This window comes from Geotrypetes seraphini, chromosome 1 (genome assembly GCF_902459505.1).
Source record: "Geotrypetes seraphini chromosome 1, aGeoSer1.1, whole genome shotgun sequence".
NCBI lineage: Eukaryota > Metazoa > Chordata > Amphibia > Gymnophiona > Dermophiidae > Geotrypetes > Geotrypetes seraphini.
The window spans coordinates 12,834,666-12,847,727 of NC_047084.1; positions in this window are offsets into that span (position 1 = coordinate 12,834,666).

Consider the following 13,062-nt stretch of genomic DNA (forward strand, 5'->3'; position numbering starts at 1 on the left):
GGGCTCTTCAGCTCGGAGAAGAGACGGCTTGGCTGAGGATCGAGTCGGTTCAGCGAACGGCCACCAGGATGGTCTTGGGGCTCAAGGATCTCACGTATGAAGAAAGATTTAAAAAATTGCGGCTGTACTCACTTGAGGAAAGAAGAGAACGTGGAGATATGATTGAAACATATAAGTACATCACGGGACGCATCGAGTCAGAAGATGATATCTTCTGGCTCATGGGACCCTCGACCACCAGAGGGCATCCGCTGAAAATCAGGGGAGGGAAGTTTCATGGCGACTCAAGGAAGTACTTCTTCACCGAAAGACTAGTGGATCATTGGAACAGATTCCCACTCCAGGTGATAAAGGCCAGCAGCGTGACGGATTTTAAGAGAAAATGGGATACTCACGTTGGATCTTTAAGGGAGTAAATTCAGGGGAGGGGATACTTGGAATGGGCAGACTTGGTGGGCTATAGCCCTTTTCTGCTGCTTTTTTCTATGTTTCTATGTTTCTATATAAAAGAGGTCTATAAAATACTGAATGGAGTGGAAAGGGTAGATGTGAATCGCTTTATTACTCTTTCCAAAAATACTAGGACTAGGGTGCACAAGTTACTAAGTAGTAGATTTAAAACAAACTAGAGAAAATATTTCTTCCCACAACATGTAAGTAAATGCTGGAATTTGTTGCCAGAGAATGTGGTGAAATCAGTTAGCTTATTAGGGTTTAAAAGAGATTTGGATAATTTCCTGAAAGAGAAGCCCATAGGCCCTTATTGAGATGGCTTGGGGGGAAATCAACTGCTTATTCCTAGGATAAGCAGCATAAAATCTGTTTTTCTACTTGGGATCTAGCTAGGTACGTGGGACCTGGTTGACCACTTTTGGAAACAGGATTCTGGCTTGATGGGCCTTCAGTCTGTTCCTGTATGGCATTTCTTATGTTCTTATCCACTGGGCACAAGACTTGGACTTTTTATAAGGCTTGGTTTTACATATATGATATGATTTTATGTTATTTTTGCTTATAATAAATTTGCATTTGCTCCTTAAGGTTGATGTGTTCAGGACCTTCCCCACTCCTACTTTGGTTTACCTAGTTTGTTCGGGGAGGGGGGTTTTTCCTTCCTTTTGGATTATTTTGTTGCTTATCCACTAGACACTGTTTATAGAATCACACCTGAAGGCATTGAATGCTTAGGCACATTGCCATTTAGGCCTGAGTTTTCTTGGCCTAAATGAGTTTGCCTAAGGTAAGTGCCTACCGGCGCCTGTCAAACCACACCCAAAATCCACCCTGAATCTGCCCCTAACCTCAGTATAAACTCTTACCTCAAAGTGGTAGGTGCCTACTGAGTTAGGCACCTACTGACAAATTAATTTTTTAAATAGTTTTTAAATCACTTTTTAATGGTGTTTTCAGTTATCAGCTCTGATTAAGCCAATTCGAGACATTGTTAGGCACCTAGATTGGCTAGGTCTGCCTAACTTTAGGCATCTGTTATAGAATCAGAGTCTAAGCGCTCCTATACTAATATTTTTATGTGGCCGCTCTCTATTCTTAACACCGTATGGTCAGAAATGCAACCAATAGAAAAAAAAAGCCCTTTTTGATGACCCTGCTAGACTTGGGCTTAGAAGCAAGAAAGGCCAGAGTAAGCATGTGCTTTCAGTGCAGCTTAGTAGAAGGGCCTCTTTGCTAGAGGTACATGAATCCTGCTTTGCTGTGGGTAAAGGAGTACAACCATTATGCTAATGCCTAATTTTAAATGCACAGCCATGTGAAGACACTGAAATACTATTGATACATTACTAGGACAGACAGTTGGATTGTAGTAGGAATACACAGGACCCTGGGAAGCGATTAACCCAGCATGTCTTTTTTTTTCTACTAACTTGATGGATTTCGTCAAAAATGTAATAAATAGTTCTGATTTAGATGGGTTTGTTATTAGTTTGAGATTCTCTCACTACAAATGACTTTTTTTTTTTCACTTTCTGCTGATGCTTAATGAAGGAGAAATTTTTTTTTTTTTTTCAGTCCGGTCTAAAAACCCTAGGGCTCTGTTCTAAGCAGTTCGGCGTAATGGAATTAAACCTGACATCTTTAAACCCCATTTCTCTATCAAATCAGCATAAAACCATGATTAAAATTTTCAATAAAACTTTTGAACCATGCGAGGCTCAAACTTTTCACAGCCTTTTTTGCACCTATGTAAATAAAACGGTGTCCAGCAGGATAAATCAACATGAAGTTTGAAATCCACAGCAGCGTATTAAATGGTGCGCCCTCACTGAAAGAGAGGATGACCCCCATGGGCCCTTGCGGTTTGAAGCTAATTGTTTTTGGCAGGGTGGGAATGTCTGGAAGCCCGCTTTAGCGTTCCACCAGGAAGGCTTCGGTAACTGAGCCAGCCTGCTCAGAAAAAGACAACTTTGGAGCAACACAGCAGGTTCAGACACAACCACCTCTTCAAACTGTCATGCATAACAACTTTATTGTGCTAAATTGAACTTGAAAGCAAGCAAAGGCTACGAGGAGAGGCTATGAGAAAAGTATGCTGTCGACACCCAGCAAAGGCTGACCTGGAAAGCAGACTGAGAAGCAGAAGAATAAAGGCTCAGGCCCCCCCCCCTCGGTTGCAGCATATTGTTTCAGTTTAAAGTATGATTCCCAGACCAGGCGTGGGGATGGGGGTGGGTGGGAGGGGAGCCATGGCAAATGCAATGTAAATTTATTTAAATAGATTCCACTGCTTAAAAGTTTGACGACCGCACTTGTCCAACTTTCCCAGCTCCTGGCTTCACTCCTTGCAGTGGGAATATAATGACATAGAGTCATCATTGTGGCAACTTCTTTGCAGACGCACATTTTCACATGAGCTCTGAAGCACCATAGCGTTAAGCAGCCGAACACTCCCAAATCCTCCTTTTCTGTTCCAGTGAAAAGTCCTCTCCTTGTACCTTGCAGATACGAACAAAGCCTATCGAAATTCCAATCAGCTTTCCTCATTCAAAGGGACCTTCTTTTTTTCACAGTGGATTCATGTGCACTTTCTGCTGTTAGACTGAGGTTCAACCACTTTGCTCCTTTCTCTGTGTATTTTTTTTTTCTTTTTACTTAGCAGTGGGGTGCAGGGAGAGGGAGGCAGAGATATCTTGGGGAATATCCTTTTTTTTTTCAGATTATCTATTCAAAATATTTTTAATTAGCTGAGTGGGGTTTTTTTTAAGGCTTTTCTTATTCAAATTATGAATGTTTAATATTATCAGAATTCTGCGATTGTTAACCTAGTGATAAGTTGTAGCTGAAAGGAAATCTTGGTAGTAGTTTATTATTATTATTAAATTATTATTATTAAATTTGATAAATCGCTTATTACATACTAAGCGAGTAACATTTAAAAATATATTGTATACAACCTTAAAAGGGGGGTAAGAAAACACAGACTGACAATACAGACGAACTTGGATACATAAGGAAAGGGCAAAGGAGGGCAAAAAGTTTTACAAAATTGCTGTTTTTCTAGAGAAAAGCTGTGGCTTGTGTAAGTTGAAGGCTGGCAAACAACAATAAGCTGATTTCAGTCATTCTATCAGCTTTCATTCCCATGAGAGACTTTAGTACTGGGGGAAAATATCCATTTTTTTGGTCAGGCTGCTTATTCTTAATCCAGACAAGGCCTGCTTTTTGAAACAAATCGAATCACTTAGCTTAAAAATTAAATAACAAATGATAGAAAGTGAATCTTGAAAGTTCATGTATAAGTATAATACTGCCTATACACATTAAAACGAACGGGGGAGTTTATAAAAGTAAAAAAAAAAGAAAGGCCTAACAATACTTTTGTGTGGATTGTTGTACCACATCACATAATTTTACTTTTGCAAAGTTTATAATGGGCTGGTACTGCACTGCAGTGATTGAATATTGACCCAAATATTTTGAAATCCTTCCTCAACTCAGATTACAACAGCAAAGAAGTAACTAGAACGTTAGGAATTATTCAAAAAGTGATAGAGAATAAAACAGAAAATATTATAAAGCCTCTGTAGTGACCCATGTTGCAATTACACCTTTAGTATTAGGGGCATATACACCTCCCAAAAAGCTTGACTCAAACTCATTTTAAATACATTTTTTTGGATATTTTTTTTGTTTTCTTTTTACCCATTCATTCTTTCTGCATGCTAAAATGTTATATGCAGAATAACCATTAAAGGCAACAATCTTTTTTTCTTGAAACCACGATCCAACCACACATAATGTCACTAGTTCCAAGATACGTAGTTCTAATTGTCTTTCACCATTCACCATGGTGAATGGTGAAAGGTGAAAGATGAGAACTACATATCTTGGAACTAGTGACATTCATGTGTGGTTGGATCATGCTAAAATGTTATAGGCATGAAAATCATAAGTATAAAATTTGCACACATTTTTAAATGTTTAGGCATCATAACAAACCAAAAGCACATTCTCACATGCACACCCCTCCCTATTGAGTACTGTGTAGTTCTGGTTACCTTGTCTCAGAAAAGATGTAGAAATAATACAAGCAAGAGCTCCCCAAAGAAAGGCCAAACAGGTTAGGGACCTTAAGTTTGGAGAAGAGATGACTGAAAGGAAAAATGATAGAATTCTATTAAATCATGAGAGGGAAGAAATGGACAAATAGGGAAAGGGATGGCCAGTCATTAACAGTGACAGAGGAAGTATCAATGGCATTTCCTCTGTTGTTTCCTGACATTGGCAAATGAAAGCGGGAAGCGTTTTATTTGCCAACAACAGGTTTCAAATGACAGCCACCTCCCCCCTCCCATATCTAAGCCTCCCTATGGCCATCCCATCCAATCCCTCTCCTGCTCATGGCACACTCCGCTACTACCTGCTGACTCCTTGGGCCTACATTAATGCCTTGGTGATCTAATAAGGAATAAATGGGGCAGGAACAATCTTTATTCTCTACTGTCCATGGCCACATCTGCATCCAATATGACAGCCATGACCTTTCATTCTAGTCTTGCGCATTGTGAGATTATGGTTATAATTCACAGCTGCCCTATTGAGTGTGACTTCAGCCATAGGTAGAAGCAAATGAGCATCACTCCTGCCCCAGCTGGACCATCAGGCACAAGATAGGCCCAGGGATGTATTATGGGGAAGGGGGACAGAAGTGGCAGCCCTGCCTATGATTAGGGTTACCACCATGGCCAAGTCCCCTGGCCCACCCAGTTCTACCCAGCCCTGCCCTCATCCATCTAAGTTACGCCCTGTTCTACCCCAGCCCTGCCCTGTCCCCCCAATCCCGCCCCCTCAACCTGCTCTCTGGCTTGGGAGCTGCATTGGGATGGCATCTGCGCATGTGCATGAAATCACCGCATTGCATCCACGCCTACGCAGATGCGGCTCCCAAGCTGGAAGCTATTCAAAACCAAGATAAAGTGTCCGGGTTTTGAAAAGCCATCCGGACACCAGGACATGTCCTCTGAAAAGAGGACATGTCCGGGTAAATCCAGACGTCTGGTAACCCTACCTATAATTCACTTCTATACCTCCCCTTACATATATCCCAAAGTACTGATTGAATTGAAAAATTAACGTGCAGAGCTATTTGTTGTAAGATATCATATATATTTAAAATCCAGCATGGTACTGGAAGATCAGAGGGTGGCCAATGTAACACCAATTTTTCAAAAGGATTCCAGAGGTGATCCAGGAAATTAGGAATAAGTGAGCCTAATGTCAGTGCCGGGCAAAATGGTAGAGAATAGTAATTAAAGAACAAAATTACAGAGCATATTATAGACAAGGATTAATGAAACAAAGCCAATGTGGATTTAGTCAAGAGAAACCTTGCCTGACCAATGTATTACATTTCTTTAAAGGGGTGAATAAACATGTGGATAAAGGTGAGTCGGTCAATATTTTTAAAAGGCATTTGACAAAGTACCTCATGAAAGACTCCTGAGGAAATTAGAAAGTCATGGGATAGGAGGTAATGTCCTATTATGGATTAAGAACCAGTTAAAAACTAGTTAAAGAAAGTAGGGTCAAATGGTCAATATTCTCAATTTAAAAGGGTAGATAGTTGGGTTCCTCAGGAGTCTGTGCTAGGACCCCTGATTTTTAACATATTTGTAAATGATCTAGAGATGGTAATAACTAGTGAAGTAATTAAATTTGATGATGGCACTTATGAGACTGGGAGACTGGGCTGCCAAATAGCAGATGACGTTTAATATGAATACATGCAAAGCGAATTCAAGATAGCATGGGACAGGCATGTGGGATTCTTTAGGGAAAGGAAGAGATAATGAATGTTGTAGATGGGCCATTCGGCCTTTATCTGCCGTCACGTATCTATGATGTATGTATGTGTGTAATTCTGGACACTGCATCTCAAAAAAGATGTAGAGGAATCAGTAAAGGTACAGAGAAGAGCAATGAAAATGATAAAGCAGATGGGACAGATTCACTAGGAGGAAAGGCTAAGGCCCTTCAGGATAGAGAAGAGACAGCTAAGTAGAGATACGAAGAGAGGTCTATAAAATACTGAGTGGAGTGGAATGGGTAGATGTGAATCATGTTTATTCTTTCCAAAAATACTAGGACTGGAGGCACACAATGAAGCTAGTAAGCAGTAAATTTTAAACAAAACTGAGAAAATTTTTTTTTCACTTGACATGTATGTAATTAAACTGTGGAATTCATTGCCAGAGAATTTGCGAAAAACAGCTTAACAGGTTAAAAAAAAAAAGGTTTGGATAATTTCCTAAAAGAAAAGTCTATAAACTTGAAAAGGCGGGATAACAAATCTTAATATAAACCATTTATTAAGATAGATTTGGGGAATTTACCCTGTTAACTATTAAATTACTTGGGCAAATTCCTTTGAATACTTTCCTAGTACTTCCTCCTAGTACTTCTGCTTTGGCGTCATGTCTTCCCAGGTCTAGCATCACAGTCTCCCAGAAAGTAGAAGGCAGAGTTCCTATGTCAACAGCTGCCACTCATGCGCAGGCGCACTAGCCCCGTCCACTCAGAATGTTCTGTTGCTCTTCCTCCACTCTGTCATTTGCTGCCATAGGAGCCAACTCGGGGGGGGGGGGGGAGTGCACGAGCACCCCCAATATTGAAGAAACTCACTTCAGCGCGGCTACCGACTCTGCTCTAAGTACGGCAGCCTTGCTGAGGTGCCGTTTGCAGCAGTATGGGTGATTCCGGATCCGGCCAGCTGTGCACTCCCTTGGAGTGTGCACCCGGGGCGGTCCGCTCCCCCCCTACCCCCCCTTGGTACGCCACTGCAGACATGACATATAAGGGTTAAAGAGGTGGAACCGAAGGAGAGAGGAGTTAGAAGTTGAAGGCAGTCTTGAAGAGATGAGCTTTTAACTGAGCCTTGAACACTGTCAGAGATGGAGCCTGCTGTAGGGATTTGGGTAGCTTGTTCCAAGCATATGGCGCAGCAAGGTAGAAGGGACGGAGTCTGGAGTTGGCAGAAGAAGAGAAGGGCACAGACAGAAGGGACATCAGCTTAGCAGAGCTTGCAGGAGGGGGGGACATAGGGGGAGATAGTGAAGAGAGATGGTGAGGGGCAGCCAAGTGAGTGCATTTGTAGGTCAGTAAGAAGAGTTAGAATTGTATTTGGAAATGGATGGGAAGACAGTGAAGTGATTTTAAGAGAGGGGTAACGTGAGTATAGCGGCTCTCACGGAATATGAATCATGCAGCTGAATTCTGGGATGGATTGCAGGGGAGCAAGATGTCTAAGTGGAAGACCTGAAAATAGTCTCTGCACTTTTCCCTACTACTTTTGGAGAGGTTAAATGATAGGGGGGGGGGGGGGACAGAAATATACTCATATGTTTGCTTAGGACCAAATACAGCCCTGGTGGGAGGGCAGAGAGTTATGGTCGGAGGGTGGGTGGCTGGCTCAGTAGGACCTGATCTTTGCTGGAGGGGGTACAGTGTAATGGCGTGAGACCTGCTCCCTGCCAGGGGAGAACCCCATTTTTTGTTATGGCTTCAATTTTGGCTGAGACTGTGTGGCAAATTTTGGCTTCTGATATGGTTTAGGTGAAATCAAGAATCCTGGCTTTGGTCACCATCTCAACAACACATCTTAATGATAGCTCATGTTGAAAACTTTCCTCCTAAATATGAGCCCTGCCCATGCTCCATTCATCTATATCCTCCCCATCCCCCCCCCCCCCACACACACACACACACTCTTGCATTTCGGCACTATGTTAGTTATGTGCACTGTTACAGAATAGTCCTTAGTCACCTTGCTGGCACTTCCACAGCTAACCCCCTCCTTTACTAAGGTGTGCTAACCGATTATCGTGCGCTAATCAAATTAGCATGCACTAAATGTTAACGCATGCTAAATCGATTAGCGTGCAGTAATCGGTTAGCGCATCTTTGTAAAAGAGGGCCTAAGTATATATTGATGTGCCCATACGCTCATATGACATATAAATGTGGCCTCCTAATTTGTAGCAAAAGAAAAAAATTCACCAGAGTTCCACAGGGAAAACAGGGAGAAGCCAAAACAAGGAACAGAAACTGTGGGATTGATGATCTTGATGTACAACTTTATTCAAATAATTTTTCACATTAAGGGCTCCTTTTACGAAGGTGCGCACCTGATTAGCGTGCGCTTTAGCGTGCACTAGCCAAAAAAACTACTGCCTGCTCATGAGGTGGCGGTAGCGGCTAGCGCCCTTGTCATTTTAGCGCGTGCTAGTCCGCGCATTAAGGCCCTAACGCACCTTCGTGAAAGGAGCCCCAAGGGTGCAGTTCCGTCATCCAAAACAATAATACACAGTAGAAATATTGTGCTGTGGACTCGACGTGGTCCGTGTTTTGGTCACGAAAGACTTTCCTCTGGGGTCCGATATAATGTAGACCACAAGTCTTTGATATGCTATAAAGCAAACAAATGCCTTGCAGATCAAGTGTAGACGCCAAGTCCTAATTTATAGCCATTCACTTGACTAACAAAATGCTACAGATCAAGCCTTGGCAGGAAGAGTGACAATTCCAGTGGGGTGATTGGATAATAGTTTTGTGAAAGAAAATTAATTAACTAGATTCCTCAGAATTAATTTATTTCATGGTATTTCTAGTCCACCAGTCTTAACATTCTCAGCAGGCCACAGTATCACATAGACATCACTGATACTCATATGCAATTAAACCATGATCCTCACTAATATTACACTTATACAATTACACAAAGATATTACTAACCTACATACAATGAATGTATTGCTTCAAGTGGGAATATCATTCGCAGGTCTCCAGCAATTATTCACATAATAAGTCATTGGGTATGCCTAGTGATCTGAACTCCCACGCAGGAGGTCTGAATTAGAATCCTAGGTTGCATTCTTCTTCTTCTTTATTCTGGTCAGTGCTGGACTGGTTTTAGGATAGTTTTTATCATAAAAACATAAGAATTTCCATATTGGGACAGACCAAAGGTCCATCAAGCCCAGTATCCTGTCTCCAGCAGTGGCCAACCCAGGTCCCAAGTACCTAGCTAGATCCCAAGTAGTAAAACAGATTTTTTTGCTGCTTATCCTAGGAATAAGCAGTGGATTTCCCCAAGCCATTTCAATAATGGCCTATGAATTTCTCTTTTAGGAATTATCCAACCCTTTTAAAAACCCTGCTAAGCTAACTGATTCCACCATATTCTCTGACAACGAATTCCAGAGTTTAATCACATACTGTGTGAATAAACATTTTCTCCATTTCATTTTAAATCTTCCACTTAGGAGCTTCATCGCATGCCCCCTAGTCCTAGTATTTTTGGAAAGAGTGAACAAGTGATTCACTTCACATCTATCCATGTTTTTATTTCCTTCTTCTTCTTATTTTACTGATCAAACTGCATGTCTCCTCACAAGAAAGAAGTAAAGTTCCATATCTGTTTGTTCAGGAAAAAAGTATGCGCTGTATTATTATTATTATTATTATTAAGTTCTTATATACCGCCATACCCAAAGAGTTCTAGGCAGTTCACATCAATTAAATTAGGATCCGGTCTGAACACGGATTTACAAAATTTTGTCGGAATTACAAGCAACGAGGAAGGGAAGTATTGGGGTTTTAGCAGATGTTTATCATAGTTGGATTGGAAGAGAAAAGGGAGGGAGAGGGAACCAAGAGAGGGGAGGGGGAGAGAAAGGAAGGGGTGTGGGGGGGTAGGATTGTAGCGGGGAAAAAGGGTTAAGGGTCCTGTTCGCGGAAGAGGTGTGTTTTGAGAAGTTTTCTGAAGTCGAGGTAGGTCGGGGCCACTAGCATCATTTGGGCTAGCCAAGGGTTCAGCCTGGCCGCCTGGAAGGTGAAGGTTTTGTCGAGGAATCCTTTGAGCTGGCATAATTTTATGGAGGGGAAGGCAAACATCTGAATTCTGCGGGATTTCCTATTGGTGCAATACATAGTGAAATGGGGGGAGAAGTATTTTGGTGAAAGACCAAATACTGTTTTGTAGCAGATGCAGGCGAACTTGAAAAGGACTCGGGAATCGAAAGGTAGCCAATGCAGTTGGTGGTAGAAGGGAGTGATGTGTTCCCATTTGTTCAGTCCGAAAATGAGGCGGACGGCTGTGTTTTGAATCAGTTTTAGTCTTCTGGTGATTTTCTTTGTGGAGCTTAGGTAAATGATATTGCAATAGTCCAGTATACTGAGAATGGAGGATTGAACTAGTAGGCGGAATACGGTGTCATCAAAGTATTTCTTTATGGTACGGAGTTTCCAGAGTGCTGAAAGGCCTTTCTTGACAGTGAGGTCGGTGTGATTTTCTAGGGATAAATGTTTGTCAAGCGTGACTCCTAGTATTTTTAATGTTTGTTCGAGTGGGAAAACCAATCCTTTCACTTGGATTGTGGTGTCTTTGATTTTTTCTTTGGGGGTGGCTAGGAAGAATTTTGTTTTGTCCGGGTTGAGTTTTAGTCTGAAGGAGAGCATCCAGAGTTCTATCTGACTGAGTATGCTAGTTATGTAGGTGAGAAGTTCCTGGGATAGACTGGTTAGAGGGATGACAATTGTGATGTCATCTGCATAGATGAAGAATTTGAGCTTGAGTTTGTGAAGGAGATTACTGAGGGAGGCGAGGTAGATATTGAACAGGGTGGGGGACAGGGGGGAGCCTTGCGGTACGCCGCAGGAGTTAACCCAGCTGTAGGAGAAGTTGTCATTTTTGCGTACCCTGTAGGATCTGTTTCGTAGAAACCCTTGGAACCAGCTGAGGACCAGGTCGGAGATGCCAATGTGGGCCAGGCATTCCAGGAGAATAGTGTGGTCGACTAAGTCAAACGCACTGCTTAGGTCAAATTGCAAGATCAGGGCGCTGGAGCCCCGACTGAAGAGTATGTGCAAGTGGTCAAGTAAGGAGGCTATAATGGTCTCTGTGCTGTGGTCCGTGCGGAAGCCCGATTGATTGTCGTTTAGGATATTGAATTTTTCCAGGTATGCGGAGAGTTCTGCTTTTTACTGCCCCTTCCGCGATTTTGGTAAATAGCGGTATGCTAGCTATTGGTCTATAATTGGAAGGTGCGTTGGAAGGTTCCTTTATGCTTTTTATGATTGGGGTTATTAAGATATGTCCTTGCTCTGGAGGAAAGTTTTCTGCGGATAGTAAGGAGTTGACCCATAATAGCATGTTTGCTTTGAAGTGAATCGGAGCCGTTTTCATGACATTTGGGGGGCAGGTATCTAGTTTGCAGAAGGAGTTGGTGTATTTGTTATAATATTTGTTGAAGGTTTTCCAGTCGATTGTGGTAAAGTGGTTCCAGTTTAAGTCGGATCTAGACCCTTGGTCTGGTTTAGCTATGTCGATGTCAGGGAGGATGGGAAAGAGCTCCAGGGGATTGGTCATGGTGGGTAATGATGATCTTAGTTTTAGGATCTTGGAGTTGAAGAAATCCACTAGGGTGTTGGCGGTTAGTGTTGATTCTTCATGGTTGTTAGTATGTGTTTCGATGTTGTAAAGGTTATTGACGAGTTTAAAGAGGTTGCTGCTGTTGGTTGTGATGTTACCAATTAAGTGGGAGTAGAATTTTTTCCATTTTTCCTTGGTAAGGTTTTTGTAGATTTTTAGTTTGAGTCTCCAGGCAGTTCTGAGTTCCTGGGTTCCTGACTTTATCCATGATCTTTCTGACTTTCTGAGGTCCCTCTTTAACAGTAGCAGCTCTGTGTCGAACCATCCCTCCTGATTTGTGGTTCTGATGTGGCGGGTTTTTATAGGGGCTATTTCATTTAAAATGTTTGTGCTGTCAATAATCCAGGCGGACATGAGTTGATCTGTTTCTTCGTTTTGTTTTGTGTGTGTGTCGTAGCGAGACCAGAATTCCGCTGGGTCTATCCTTCCTCTGGAAGTGTGGGTTGTGATGTTTCTTGTTTTGCTGTTTTTTGAATGTTTTTGTTGGCAGTCCATGGAAAAGTCGCATAGTCTGTGGTAAGACCATAGGGAGTCTGTCCAGTTGGCTTGTTTCCAGTATATTTTTGGGTTGGTCGGCTTGTTGGAGGAGAAAGTGACCAGGTCTAGTTGATGGCCCTTTTGGTGAGTTTTGATTTGGGGGGGTTTGAAGAAGCCTAGTTGGGAGGTGAGTGACCAGAAGTCAGCAACTTCTGGTTGGTCAGCTTGCTCCAGGTGGATGTTGATGTCTCCGCATAGAAGGTTGTAAGGACTTGTTAGATAATTAGTTAATAAGGAATCAGCGAGGTCCTCTTTGGCTAAGGACCATTTTTTGGGCGGGATATAGAATAGAGTGATAGTTAGCGAGGAGGCCAGGGATTTAGAGGTGAGTGAGATGGCTAGTATTTCTGCATTGGGAGAGGATTTGGTGTTAAGTACAGTACAATTAAGCTGGTCTCTGAAGATTATTGCTAGACCTCCTCCTCTTCCCCAAGTTCTGGCCAGGGAGAGGATCTTGTATCCTGCGGGTAGACAATCTTTGATTATAATATCCTTGTCTGATAGTAGCCAGGTTTCGGTGAGTAGGACAAAGTCGGGGTTGGTATCAGTCAGCCAGTCTCTAATTAGAATGGCTTTGTTCC